The following is a 14,405-nucleotide window of genomic DNA, read 5'->3' as shown; positions in this document are numbered from 1 at the left end:
TATGCTTGTAAGATTGATCCATAGTAAAGAATATAATAGTAGTTTATTCATTTTCATACTTGTATATTTCCCCAGATTTCTTTATCTATTCTAATATTGCTTAACATTGGGTCGTTTAAAGTTTGGGGTGACTACAAATGATGCTGCTATGAATATTCTTATACCTGTCTGTTGATGCGCATAGTTACACATTTGATTTTGATATATACCTAAGAGTAGTATTACTGTGCCACAGGATGTACATATATTCAGTATTAGTAGACACTGCCAAATAGTTTTTTGGTTTTGTCAATTTACAGTCCACTAGCAGTGAATGAAAATTCCAGTAGCTCCACATCTTTGCCAGCACTCGATATTCTCAGTTTTGTGTTCATCTTTTTTTGTTGTTTGTTTTCTGTTTTCAACTTTATTGAGACAAACAATATACAAAAAGTTGCAAAGATTTAATGGATACATTTTAATGAGTTTGGACACGTGCATAGACCTGTGATACCATTACCACAAACAAGGTAGTAAACATATCCATTGACAAAACTAATTCACAAAGATACATGTACCCCTATGTTCATAGCAGCACTATTTACAATAGCCAAGACATGGAAATGACCTAAATGTCCATTGACAGATGAATGGATAAAGAAGATGTGGTATATATCTATAATGGAATACTACTCAGCCATAAAAAAGAACGAAATGATGCCATTTGCAGCAACATGGATGGACCTAGAGATTATCATACTAAGTGAAGTAAGTCAGAAAGAGAAAGACAAATAGCATATGATATCACTTTTGTGTGGAATCTAAAATATGACACAAATGAACTTATCTATGAAACAGAAATAGACTCACAGACATAAAGAACAGACTTGTGGTTGCCAAGGCGGAGGGGAGAGGGGGAGGGATGGATTAGGAGTTTGGGATTAGCAGATGCAAACTATTATATATAGAATGGATAAAAAATAAAGTCCTACTGTATAGCATAGGGAACTATATTCAATATCCTGTAATAAACCATAATGGGAAAGAATATTAAAAAGAATTTATATATATATAAGTGTGTATTTAAATACACACACACACACACATATATATATAACTGAATCACTTTGCTGTACACCAGAAACTAACACAACATTGTAAATCAACTATACTTCAGTAAAATAAGTTTAAAAAAAAATGTGTCCATCACCACTAAAATATTTCTTGTGTCCCCTTGCTTTTTTTTTTGTGGTAAGAACACATAGCAAGAGATCTACTGTTCTAAGTTTTTAAGTAAACAACAACCTATGTTAACCATGGGCCCTATGTTGTACAGCAAATCTCTAGAGCTTATTAGTCTTGTATATAATTGTAACTTTATAACCATTGAAAAATTCCCCATTTTCTCCTCTCCCATCTTCTGACAACCACCATTCTATTGTCTGCATCTATGAGTTTGTACTAAATACTTCATTTAAGTGGAATCATGCAGTATTTGTTATTCTGTGACTGACTTATTTCCAGGCCTAATGTTTGCCATGATGATGCTGCATCTCCAGCTCCTCCCTCTGAACTTTGTGTGAGCCGCGGGCTAGGCTGGTCTTTGGTGTCTGCCTTTCAGATGGTTGGCGCCATAAGAGGGCCACGTGTGGGCAGGTAAGAGGTGCTGCTACAACTGCAGGTCTCCCTCTCCCCATCCCCAAGTACATACAGCTCAACTCAGCCTTCACCTCACACTCCCCCAGGCCAGGCACCTGGGCCCAAAAACTTCTCTGCCCGCTCCAGGTTTGGGCTCTGGGACACCACAGCTGCTGAAGCAGCCCATGAGAGGTTTTAGTCCTGAATTTTGTATTCCAGAAATCTTTAGGAATTATCTAGAAAAGACAGATGCTGTAAAGAGAAAGTGATGATTGAACCGAATGAAGCAATGTCAGAGTAAGAAGATGTCTCTGGTTGTGCAACTGATCTATATCACATGCCTTTTAAGCAATTAGAACTCGATGGTGCAATTATTTGTCACCCGATTGAATCTGAAAGGCAAGAAACACATGGAGTAGCACTTTAGCTTTTGCTTCAGTCAAAGCAGTTGTCACTTAGATAAAAGGACATTTAAAATGAAAAATGAATTTTGATAATAATGTAGAGGTATACATAATATTTACTTCTAGGTCCGTCCATGATGTCCCAAACGGTAGGATTTCCTTCTTTTTTAAGGCTGAATTACATTCTGTTGTATGCATATACCACATTTTCTTTATCCATTCATCTGTTGATGGAAATTTGGGTTGTTTCCAAATCTTGACGGTTGTGAATCATGCTGCAATAAGCATGGTAATGTAGGTATCTGTTTAAAATCCTGATTTCACTTCTTTTGGGTATATATCCAGGAGTAGAATTACTGGATCACTTCTTTTGGGTATATATCCAGGAGTAGAATTACTGGATCAGATGGTAAAAGTAATAGAAAATATGAACAGACTAATTACAAGTAAGGAAATTGAATTAGTAGTAAAAAAATCCTCTCAACAAAGAAAAACCCAGGATCAGATGGCTTCCCTGGTGAATTCTACCAAACATTTAAAGAAACTTAACACCAGTCTTTCTCAAACTTCTCCAAAAAATTGAAGAGGAGGCAACATTTCCAAATCCATTTTACAAGGCCTCTATTACCCTGATACCAAAACCAGAAAAAGACATTACAAGAAAATTGCAGCTCCATATCTCTGATGAATGTAAATGCAAAAATTTGTAACAAAAATTCTAACAAACAGAATTCAGCACTACATTAAGAGGATTATACGCCATGATCAAATGGAATTTATTTATGGGATACCAGGATGGTTCAACATATACAATCAATCAGTGTGATATACCACATTAACAAATGAAGGATGAAAATCATATGATCATCTCAGTAGATGCAGAAAAAACATTTGATAATATTCAACATCCCTTCATGATAAAAACTCTTAGCATATTAGGTATAGACAGAATGTACCTCAACATAGTGAAGACCAAATATTAGAAGCCCACAGCTAACATCATATTCAATGGTGAAAAATTGAAAGCTTTTCCTCTAAGATCAGGAACAAGGCAAGGGTATCCACTCTCAGCACTTGTATTCAATGTATAACATAGGCAGTCCTAGACAGAGCAACTAGTCAAGAAAAAGAAATAAAAGGCATCCAAATTGAAAAAGAAGAAGTAAAATTGTCCCTATGTGCAGATGACCTGATCTTATATATAGAAAACCCTAAAGATTATACACACACACACACACCTGTTAGACCTAATAAACAAATCCAGGAAAGTTTCAGGATACAAAATCAATATACAAAATGTAGTTGCATTTGCATACACTAACAGTAAACTACCAAAAAAAGAAATAGGAAGATAATCTCATTTACAGTAGCATCCAAATCAATAAAATATTTAAGAATAAGTCTAACAAAGGATGTGAAATTACCATACACTGATGAAAGATATTAAAGAAAACACAAATAAATGGAAAGACATCTTGTGTTCATGGATTGGAAGACTTAATATTATTAGAATGTTCAGACTACCCAAAGGAATCTATATATTCAATGCTATTCCCATTAAAATTCCACTGGCATTTTTTTTTACAGAAATAGAAAACAATTCTAAAATTCATATAGAACACTGAAAGACCCAGAATACCCAAAGTGACCTTGAGAAAGAACAAATCTGGGGACATCACACTTCCTGATTTCAAAATATATTACAAAGCTGCCATAGTTAAAGCAGTATGATACTGGGATAAAGACAGACATATAGACCAATAGAACAGAATAGAGATCCCAGAAATAAACCCACACACATATAGGTAACTGATCGTCAACAAGGGCACCAAGAATACACAGTGGGGAAAGGATAGTCTCTTCAGCAAATGGAGTTTGGAAAACTGAATATTCACATGTAAAAGGATGAAAATAAACCCCTACCTTAAAACACACAAAAATCAATTCAAAATGAATTGAAGATTTAAACAAAAGATCTGAAACTATAAAACTCCTAGAAGACTATGGGAAAAGCTTCATGAGAGTAGGCTTGGCAATGATTTCATGGATACGACACCAAAAACACAGGCAACAAAAGTAAAAATAGACAAGTGGGACTATGTCAAACCAACAAAGTTCTGCACAGTAAAGGAAAAAATCAAGAGTGAAAAGGCAACCCAAAAGTAGAAGAAAATATTTGCAAACCATATATTTAATAAGGCATTACTTTCCAAAAATTATAAGGAACTCCTACAACTCTTTAGCAAAAAACCCCCAAATAACCCAATTTAATGGGCAAAGGATTAGAATAGACATTTCTCCAAAGAAGATATACAAATGGCCAACAGGTATATGAAAAGGTGCTTAATGTCACTAATCATCAGGGAAATGCGAATCAACCAACATGAGATATCACCTCACATCAGGAAAGATATTAACCAAAAAACACGTGTTGGCAAGGATGTAGAGAAATTGGAACCCTTGTACACTGTTGGTTGGAATCTAAAATGGTGTGGCCACTATGGAAAACAGCATGGAGGACCTTTGGTAATGTTATACATTCTGATGCATCTGTAGGCTATCACATTATGTATTTAATTTGAGTTTTTTGGATGACAAAAAGAGTTTAGCACCTTTTCATGTGTCTATATATCATTTGGATATTGTGAAATGCCTTTTCAAGTCTTCTACCCATTTTTAAATTAGGTTATCTGTCTTTTTCTTACTGATTTCTAGGAGGTTTTCTATATTCTAGATATGATTCTTTGGCAGATAATTGTATTGCAGATATTTTTCTTACTCTGTGGCTTTTTCATTGCAAAATGAATCTTTGACTTATTAGAATCTTCTGCACGTTAGCACTTTCCCTAGTTTCCAGACAATGCAAGGACTTTAGAACACTTTAATTTCATTTACCCAATTCCTGATTTTTGTACAATTGTTGTCACTTATTTTAATTCTATTTAATCATTTAAAAACCCAACAAAATATTATTTATTTTAAACAGACAATATTAGTTTAGATTTATCCTTATATTAATGCCTTACTTTGCTTTTCATTGCTTTTTGCATTTCTGGGATTAAATTTGAAATCATTTCATTCTTTATTAAGTTTTAGAGCATATCTCCTGGTGACAAAAGTCACTACCAGGCTATCTAAGATGAGATACCTAAGCTATCTTTCTTGGCTGCTTTGGATACTCTCAGATGCTACTGTTTCCTTTTCAAACTTAATCCAGCACTGTGATTATTCATGGTGGGAAGTTGGCCTGATACCGTATACTCAATTATAGCTCAAAATGGGTTGAGCATGTTGACAGGTGTGAATAATATTATTTTAGTGAACCTTAGGCTAGAATAGCACTGTGCACCATAAGAAAATTATTTTTGAATGTCAGTGGTGAAAATGGCAGAGTACGCATGTTCAATGGCTTATCCCGCCACAGAAATTTTGAAAAATTAAGCAGAAACTGTCAGAATCAATTTTGCCAGAAGTCAGGAAAACAGGCAAAGGTTTCAAACAACCAAGCAAGTGCTGAATCAAGACAAGGCAACTTTATAATGGTAGAAGGGTTTTGGGTGTTTTTACTTGCCTTTGACCAGCCCCCTCCCAGGTACTGCAGTGGTCTTAAAAATATGAAAATATTTACTTAAAGAGATAAACTGTAATTTGGATTTTTAAGGATATAAGTGATATAAACCTGTAAGACGATAAGTGGAAGATGGAGGACAAGCGTTATAGGAAGAGAAATGGCAGCAGTAATGTGTGAGTAACCTTGAGGGTAGCCATGATTGAATGGTACATGAAACTATAGGTCTCTGAATTATCTAAATTGAAAAATCACTTTAGGTTCTGAGAGGGCCTATGGTTGGTCATATGATGAAAGGAGGGATTAACGCATTTTTTCCTAAAATTTTTCTTATATTCCCTTTATCACTAGTTTGCAGCCAAAATAATCTTAGGAGTTTGTCTAAAAGGGACAATCGTTTTAGTAATTTAATAATTAGACACATTATTACCAAACAAAACTTGGGTCTCTTTGCCCAAAGTGCAGCAAAGCCAATCCACTGACACCAGGTTGTGGTGAAGGAAAGTACAGCTTTTATTGCAGGGTGCCAAGAAAGGAAAAATGGGTAGCTTGTGCTAAAAAGATTGGAACTCCCCAATGGCTTTCAGGAAAGGATTTTTAAAGACAGTGGGAGGAAGAGGGTCATAGGATGTGTGATCAACTCGTGCACAATTCTCTGACTGGTTGATGGTGAGGTAACAGAGTGAAGTTTTGGGAATCTGGATTATCAACTTCTGATTCCAACTGGTTGGAATCAGTCTACATGTTGGTGGTCAGCATGCAGTTAACTTCTTCTGCCTGGCAGAGGTTTAGTATCTGTAAAATAACTCGAGGATATGGCTCAGGATATTATCTGTGGCCCTTGAGGAGGAACTAAAAGTCCTTGACTTTGCTTTATGGGTTAATTATTATTTTGTCTTGCTTGACTGTTTTTGTTTGTTTGTTTGTTTGTTTCAGCATTTTCTCACTTCTCTGATTAAATTTGCTCTTTGGAACTTGGGAAAAGCCTAGGAGGCTAAAGTTTTTCTACAAACAAGAGGTGGGGGGCATGTGGGGTTCTGTCCCCAGGAAGGCCCAGCAAAGTCCTGCTTGGTTTCAAAATCACTGATGCACACTGCAACTTAGTTCCCACTAAGTAATACTACTATATAAATTAAAAAGTGAAAAACCTGGGGTAGATGATTTCAACTTAAAAAAGGAAAAGCACACCAATCCTGGAGAAGAATGAAATAGTAGATACCTGTTAGGAAGGGCAGTATCTATACCACGTAAAGTGACATGGGTTCTGGGCAAGTTGGGACATTTGGGTCTGATCCAAGATAGACTTTAAATATTAATTTACTTTAAAACAGAATGTAAATTCATATTGAATTTATTGAAAAGACAACTTCAGCTGCAGCAATTTAAGTATTAGAGTCTAAAAGACTAAGTAAAACCCGACTTATGAGACCAGAGCTAATGTTAGAACTTCATAGAAGTTTGCCAACCCAAAACATCAGTGAATTTGTTCATTCTCATCCTGTTCTCTCCTAATTTGAGGGATCTGGTTGCATTTTGGTGAAGCCGTTTAGCTCACCATGGTCTCTCACGTAACACAGGACCACAACCCCAATGAGCATCCTCTTCTGCTCCCGAGTGAGTCAAGACAGCCAGGAAGGAGGCTTTCTTCTGCCACTGTGACTCACAGCACATGAGACTGAGTTGGTGCCCTGGAGTAGGGAACCACTGTACCCCCCCCTTACATGTGGACCTGATGTTAGCCAAGGCTGGTCAAACCACCAAATCCACATGTCAAATTAGGCCTTCATCTTGCAAAGTTGCTAAGAAGTCATACAGAGTTTATAGTCTATTCTTCCCAGCTATGTTTGTAAAGTTTTCACACAATGCTTATGTTGGCGAGAAGCAGCTTCTATAAGATACTAGTGGTAGCATGTGAGGAAGGGCCAAAATAACGGCAGAATATTGAGGAAAACAATGTTTGCTATTATCATTAATTATTTTCAAAGAAAGTTTTCCACATTGCTTTTTTAGACTTTTCGGGGTTTTCTTAGTCTTTTTGTAAGCCTCTGTAATCTGATGTTCTTTCTATGTTAAAAAAGGAATTCAAGTAAAAACATTGTTAGTAATTCTTAACTTTTGGGAGCACCATGTTGATATAAAATTTCTCCATAAAATTACGCTATCCATAAAAGTGCTTTTTTAAAAAAGAAAAGGAATACACGCAGACAGCACTATAATGCTCAGTATTTGTTCTTGGTGAACTCATTCACTATTACCAGGAACTGATAGAGTTAGTGAGGTATTTTTTTCTGTTTAAAAAATTAGTTCATCTAAAAATTTATAGCAATGATTTTGACTCTGCTGAAGTTGAAGCTAAAGGGATGGGGAATGGGGAAGAAAGAGAGATGGAATGGGAGGCAGGTAGGAAAGGTGTTAACTGTAATGTAATTTTGTAAGATGGCTCCATGATCTCTGGGCCTGGAAGTTTTGTATTATTTTAACTGTGGTTTAAAAAAAAAAAAATCTAAGACAATATTTACCATCTTAACCATTTTAAAGTGTACCATTCAGTAGTATTAATTATATTCACATTGTTGTGCAACTGATCCCTAGAGCTTTTTTATCTTACAAAACTGTACCTCTGTACCCATTGAGCAACAGCTCCCCATCTCCCCCTCGCCTCAACCCATGGCAACCACGATTCTACTTTGCTTCTGTATATTTGACTACTTTAGATACCTCATATAAGTGGAATCATATACTATTTGCCTTCTTGTGACTGACTTATTTCTTATTTCGCTTAGCATGATGTCCTAAAGTTTCTTCCATGTTGTAGCATATGACAGGATTTCCTTCTTTTTTAAGGATGAATAATATTCCATTGTACAGATATACTACATTTTCTTTATCCATTCATTCTTCCATGGACATTTAGATTGCTTCCACCTCTTGGCTATTGTGCATAATACTACAATAAATATGGTTATGCAAAATGTCTTCCATCCTGCTTTCAATTCTTTTGGATGAATACCCAAAAGTGAGATTGCTGGATCATATGGTAATTCTATTTTTATTTTTTTTTGAGAAACCTCTATACTGTTTTCCATAGTGATACATCATTTTACATTCTCACCAACAGTGCACAGGCTTCAAATTTTTCTGTATCCTCACCAACACTTGCCATTTTCTGAGTATATATCTGTGTGTGTGTGTGTGTGTGTGTGTGTGATATCTCATTGCAGTTCTCTAATGATTAGTGATGATAAACCATATTTTCATATGCTTCGTGGCTGTTTGGATATCTTCTTTGGAGAAATGTCTATTCAAGTCCTTTGCACATTTTAAAATTGGGTTTTTTTAAATTGTTGTTGTTGAGTTGTATTCTTTATATATTTTGGATATTAATCCTTTGTCATATATATGATTTGCAAATATTTTCTCCTGTTTTGTAGGTTGCTTTTTCACTTTGTTGATTATCTTCTTTAATGCGCAGAAGTTTTTAAGTTTGTCTTTTTTTCCTTTTTTTGCCTGTGTGTTGGTGTAATATCCAAGAAATCAATGCCAAATCCATTGTCATGACGCTATTCCCCTATGTTTTCTTTTACAGTTTTACAGATTTAGATCTTATGTGTAGGCCTTTAACCCATTTTGTTTTAATTTTTGTATATGGTGTAAGGTAAAGATCCAACTTCATTCTTTTGCATGTGGATCCCCAGTTTTGCCAGCACCATTTGTTGAAGATACTGTCCTTTCCCCATTGTGTGGTCTTGGTACCCTTGTCCAAGATTATACAACCATATGCGTGAGTGTTTATTTCTGATCTCCATATTCTATTCCATTTGTCTATATATCTGTCTTTATGCAGTACCACACTTTTATGATTACTGTATCTTTGTAATGTTTTAAAATCAAGTGTGAGGCCAACAACTTTGTCCTTTTTCAAGATTTATTTGGGGTCCCTTGAGATTCCATACAAATTTTCGGATGGCTCTTCAATTTCTTTAAAAATGTCATTGGGTTTTTCATAGGGTTTGTATTGAATCTGTAGATTGCTTTGAGTAGTATGGACATTTCAACAATATAAAGTCTTCCAATCCATGAACATGGGATATCTTTTCATTTATTTGTATCTTCTTTAATTTCTTATAGCACTGTTTTGTAGTCTTCAGTGTATAAGTCTTGTTCCTAAGTGAGTTTGTTCCTAAGTGTTTTGAGTGAGTTTGTTCCTAAGTATTTTGTTCTTTTTAATGTTACTGTAAATTGAATTGTTTCCTTAATTCCCTTTTCAGGTAGTTTATTGTTAGTGTATAGAAACACAACTGTTTTCTACCTGTTGTTTTTGTATCCTGCACCTTGCTGAATTTGTTTATTCAAACAGTTTTGTTTGGGTGTGGGTGTGTAATCTTTAGTTGTCTACATATAAGTATATGTCATCTGTGAACAGAGATAATCTTCTTCCTTTCCAAATTGGATGCCTTTTTTTCTTAACTAATTGCTTTGTCTAGGACTTCCAGTACTATTTGAATAGAAGTGATGAGGGTGGGCATACTTGCCTTGTTCCTGATCTAAAAGGAAAAGATTTCAGTTTTTCTATGTTGAGTAAAATGTTAGCTGCAGGCTTTTCATATAGGACCTTAATTATGTTGAACTGGTTTTCTTCTATTCCTAGTTTGTTGCATGTTTTTATCATGAAAAGGTATTGAATTTTGTTAATGCTTTTTCTTCATTGATTGAGATGATCATGTAGTTTTTTTCTTCATTCTATTAATGTAGTGTTGATACACTACATTAACACTACAAATTGATTGCTTTTCATGTGTTCAACCATCCTTGCATTCCAGGAATAAACCTCATTTGGTCGTGGTAGGATGCTTTTAAGATTCTGTTGAATTCAGTTTGTTATTATTTTGATGAAGATTTTTATATCAATATCCATCAGGGATATTTGTAGTTTTCTTTTATTGCAGTATCTTTGTCTACCTTTGGGATCAGGGTAATACTGACCTCATAAAATGATTTTGGAAGTGTTCTTCTTCTTCAATTTTTTGGAAGAGTTTGAGGAGTATTGGTAATTTCTTCCTTAAATGTTGGTAGAATTCTCCAGAGAAGCAGTCTGGTCCTGGGCTTTTCTTTGTTGTGAAGTTTTTGTTTACTGATTCAGTCTCCTCACTGATTATAGATCTGTTTAGATTTTTAATTTCCTCGTGATTCAGTCTTGTTTGGTTCTATGTTTCTAGAAATTTATGCATTTCTTATATACTATCTAGTTTGTTGGGTATAATTCTTCATAGTAGTCTCTTTTTTTATTTTTATTTTTTACGTAGTAGTCTCTTATAATCCTTTTTATGTCTGGAAAATCAATTGTAATAGCTCCTATTTCACTTCTGATTTTATTTATAAGGGTCCTCTCTTTCTTAGTCTAGCTAAGCGTTTGTCAATTTTGTTGTTTTTTCAAAAAAATTAATTCCTATGTTTTGTTGATTTTTCTATTTTTCTATTCTCTATTTCATTTATTTTTGCTTTAATCTTTATTATTTCCTTCCTTCTGCTAAATTTATACTTAATTTGTTCTTCTTTTCTGGTTCCTTGATATGTAAAGTTAGGTTACTGACTTTAAATCTTTCTTCTTTTTTTGAAAAATAAATTTATTTATTTATTTATTTATGGCTGTGTTGGGTCTTTGTTTCTGTGCGAGGGCTCTCTCTAGTTGCGGCGAGCGGGGGCCACTCTTCATCGCGGTGCGCGGGCCTCTCACTGTCGCGGCCTCTCTTGTTGCAGAGCACAGGTTCCAGATGCGCAGGCTCAGTAGTTGTGGCTCACGGGCCCAGTTGCTGCACGGCATGTGGGATCTTCCCAGACCAGGGCTCGAACCTGTGTCCCCTGCATTGGCAGGCAGATTCTCAACCACTGTGTCATCAGGGAAGCCCCTTTCTTCTTTTTTAATTTTGGTGTTTACTGCTGTAAACTTTCCTCTTAGTACTGCTTTCACTGCACCCCAGGAGTTTTGGTATGCTGGGTTTTTTTTTTTCTTTTTTCTTTTTAACATCTTTATTGGAGTATAATTGCTTTACAATGGTGTGTTAGTTTCTGCTATATAACAAAGTGAATCAGTTATACATATACATATGTTCCCATATCTCTTCCCTCTTGCATCTCCCTCCCTCCCACCCTCCCTATCCCACCCCTCTAGGTGGTCACAAAGCACCAATTTTTTTCATTTTTATTTGTCTCAAGATATTGTTTTTTTCTTTTTTTGACTCATTTATTCTTGGGTGTTGTTTAATTTCTGCATTTTGTGAATTTTCCAGTTTTCCTTTTGCTGTTGATTTCCACTTTCATCCCATTGTGGCCAGAAAAGATATTTGGTATAATTTCAATCTTCTTAAATTTGTTAAAATTTATTTTGTGGCCTAACATGTGGTGTATCCTGGAGAATGTTCCATGTACACTTAAGAAGAATGTGTATTCTGCTGGTGTTGGGTGGAATGTTCTGTATGTCTGTTAGGTCTAATTGGTCTATAGTATTGTTATTGTTCAAGTCTTCTGTTTCCTTATTGATCTTCTGTCTGGTTGTTCTATCCATTATTAAAATTGGGCTAATGAAGTCTCCTACTATTATTGTGTTGCTGTCTATTTCTCTCGTCAATTCTGTAATTCTGTTTGCTTTGTATATTCGGGATTTCTGATGTTAGGTGCATATATATTTATAATTGTTATGTCTCTGTGGTAAATTAACACTTTTATCATTATAAAATATCCTTCTTTGTCTCTTGTGACAGTTTTTGACTCAGAGTCTATTTTGTCTGTTCAATTATGGTCACCCCTGCTCTATTTCAGTTACTATTTGCATGGTATATCTTTTTCCATTCTTTCACTTTTAGCCTGTATGTGCCCTTAGATTTCAAGTTAGTCTCTTGTAGACAGCATTTGGATGGATCTGTTTGGGTTTTTTTCTAATCTTTCTAATCAATCTATGTCTTTTGGTTGGGGATTTTAATCTATTTACATTTTAAAAGTAATTACTGGTAGGGGAGAACCTGCTACTGCCCTTTGTTAATAGTTTTTGATATGTCTTGTAGCTGTTCTGTCTCTTTTTCTCTTGCTACCTTCCTTGTGTTTTTTTGTAGTAATATACTTTGACTCCTTTTTCATTTCCTCTTATAGATCTTCTATAGGTCTTGTTTATGGTTACCATGGAGATTACATAAGACATCTTAAAGTTATAACAATCTATTTTAAACTGATAACAACTTAACTTACATTGCATACAAAAACTCTGCTTCTTTACATTTACACCTCCCAACTTTCTGTTATTGATGTCACAAATTACATCATTTACATATATATATGTATATCCATAACATAGATTTATAGTTATTTTAAATTCTTTTTCCATTTAAATTCTATTCCAGAAATAAAAGTGATTCATGTACCAACATTACAATACTTGAGTATTCTGTATTTGTCTATATATTTACCTTTTCCAGAGAGCTTTATATTTTTGTATATTTTCATGTTGCTGTCTAGTGTCTTTTTCATTGAAGTATAGTTAATTTACAATATTGTGTTAGTTTCAAGTGTAGAGCAAAGTGACTCAGATTTATTTATTTATTTATTTATTTATTTATTTATTTATTCTTTTTCAGATTCTTTTCCATTATAGATTATTGTAAGATATTCAGTATAGTTCCCTTTGCTATATAGTAGGTCCTTATTATTTACCTATTTTATATAAAGGAGTATATATATGTTAATCCCAAACTCCTAATTTATCTCTTCCCTCACCCCCACTATCCACTTTGTAACCATAAGTTTGTTTTCTATGTCTGTGAGTCTATTTCTGTTTTGTAAATAAGTTCATTTGTCTCTTTTTTTTAATATTCCGCATATAAGTGATAGCATATGATATTTGTCTTTTTCTGTCTGATTTACTTAACTTAGTATGATAATCTCTTGTTTCCTTAATTTCTCTTTCTGATATTTTGTTGTTAGTGTATAGAACCAGCAACTTCACCCAATTCATTGATGAGTTCTAGTAGTTTTCTGGTAGAACCTTTAGAATTTTCTATGCATAGCATCATGTCATCTGTAAACAGTCACAGTTTTACTTCTTTTCCAATTTGGATTCTTTTTATTTCTTTTTCTTTTCTGATTGCTGTGGCTAGGACTTCCAAAACTATGTTGAATAAAAGTGGCAAGAGTGGTATCCTTGTCTTGTTCCTGATCTTAGAGGAAATGGTTTCAGCTTTTTACTGTTGAGTATGATGTTAGCTGTGGGTTTGTCATATATGGCCTTTATAATGTTGAGGTATATTCCCTCTGTGCTCACTTTCTGAAGAGTTTTTATCATAAATGGATGTTGAATTTTATCATAAGCTTTTTCTGAATCTATTGAGATAATCATATGCTTTTTATTCGTCCATCTGTTAATGTGATGTGTCACATTGATTGCTTTACAGATACTGACAAATATTTGCATCCCTGGGATAAATCCCACTGATCATGGTGGATGATCCTTTTAATGTATTGTTGGAGTCAGTTTGCTAGTATTGTGTTGAGTATTTTTGCATCTATTTTCATCACTGCTGTTGGCCTGATGAAAACTTTTCTTTCTTTATGATATCTTTATCTGGTTTTGGTATCAGAGTGATGGTGGCCTTACAGAATGAGTTCAGAAGTGTTCCTTCACCTGTGAAGCCATCTGGTCCTGGACTTCCGCTTGTTGGGAGTTTTTACATTACTGATTTGATTTCAGTCCTGGTAATTGTTCTGTTCATATTTTCTATCTCTTCCTGGTTCAGTCCTGAGAGATTGTACCTTTCTAAGAATTTGTCCAT

At 34.6% G+C, this 14,405-nt stretch overlaps 1 long non-coding RNA gene across 1 annotated transcript in view; it reads left to right on the top strand.

Moving 5' to 3' along the window:
• Nucleotides 1–1,557: 1,557 nt before the first annotated feature.
• Nucleotides 1,558–14,405, top strand: part of LOC132372114 (uncharacterized) — an 81,182-nt gene continuing 68,334 nt past the window's right edge. The window contains exon 1 of the long non-coding RNA XR_009505102.1: nucleotides 1,558–1,635. This is a non-coding gene — a long non-coding RNA (uncharacterized LOC132372114). The remainder of the gene's footprint in view (nucleotides 1,636–14,405) is intronic.

The sequence above is a fragment of the Balaenoptera ricei genome, chromosome 9 (assembly GCF_028023285.1).
Source record: "Balaenoptera ricei isolate mBalRic1 chromosome 9, mBalRic1.hap2, whole genome shotgun sequence".
NCBI lineage: Eukaryota > Metazoa > Chordata > Mammalia > Artiodactyla > Balaenopteridae > Balaenoptera > Balaenoptera ricei.
This window is presented reverse-complemented; position numbering and strand designations above follow the sequence as displayed.